We start from the raw sequence: 814 nt of genomic DNA on the forward strand, positions 1-814 counted from the left end.
AAATGTAGGTATGTATATAAATGAAGGCATGTATATGTCTACAAATGCATGTGTGTGCTTATATGCATAGGTGTGTGTGTCTGCATGCATATCATTATATACATGTGTGTGTGTGTGTGTATTTACCCATATTTTACACAATACATACACACTTGTACATCTGTATGTGTGAGTGTGTGTATATGTTGTATATGTATGTATGTGTCTTTATATATATATGTATAAATGCATGTATGTATGTGTGTCCAAATGCACGATTGCTTACATATGTATGCATGTTTGTCTATAAATGTATGTATATATTTATGTGTGCATCCATGTGTACAAGGGTGTGCATGCAAGGGTACATGTGATTGCATGCATGTGTTTACATGTGTTTGTATTTACCCACTATATATATATAATACAACACACACACACTCATATATTTGTGTGTGTGTTTATATGTATATGTATGCATGTGTGTATTAATGTATGTACATCATCATATGTGTGTGTTTCATGCATTTGTGCGCATGTGTGAATGTACATATATGTTTTGTATGTACATTTGTATACATACATATATGTACATATGTATTTACATATATGCACACAAACACACACACATGTGTGTGTATGTGTGTGTGACTATGTATTAACAAATACATTTCTTTATTGATATAGGTGTCAAATAGACGTTCAAATTTAGCTTTGATAATTGATGCTTTCTTTCATATTTGCTGTTTGTTTTTCTCCTTGAAATAGAACTGTTTTACAAAATGCTGAAATACATAAATAAACACAAACTTGCACACCCATATATATATATATA

The 814-nt window shown here is 30.6% G+C and overlaps 1 protein-coding gene across 1 annotated transcript in view; it reads left to right on the plus strand.

The window, feature by feature from the left end:
• The window catches only part of LOC106868031 (coiled-coil domain-containing protein 39-like), a 199,134-nt gene that overhangs the window by 60,440 nt on the left and 137,880 nt on the right, over positions 1-814 (plus strand). The window lies entirely within an intron of this gene.

This window comes from Octopus bimaculoides, chromosome 19 (genome assembly GCF_001194135.2).
Source record: "Octopus bimaculoides isolate UCB-OBI-ISO-001 chromosome 19, ASM119413v2, whole genome shotgun sequence".
NCBI lineage: Eukaryota > Metazoa > Mollusca > Cephalopoda > Octopoda > Octopodidae > Octopus > Octopus bimaculoides.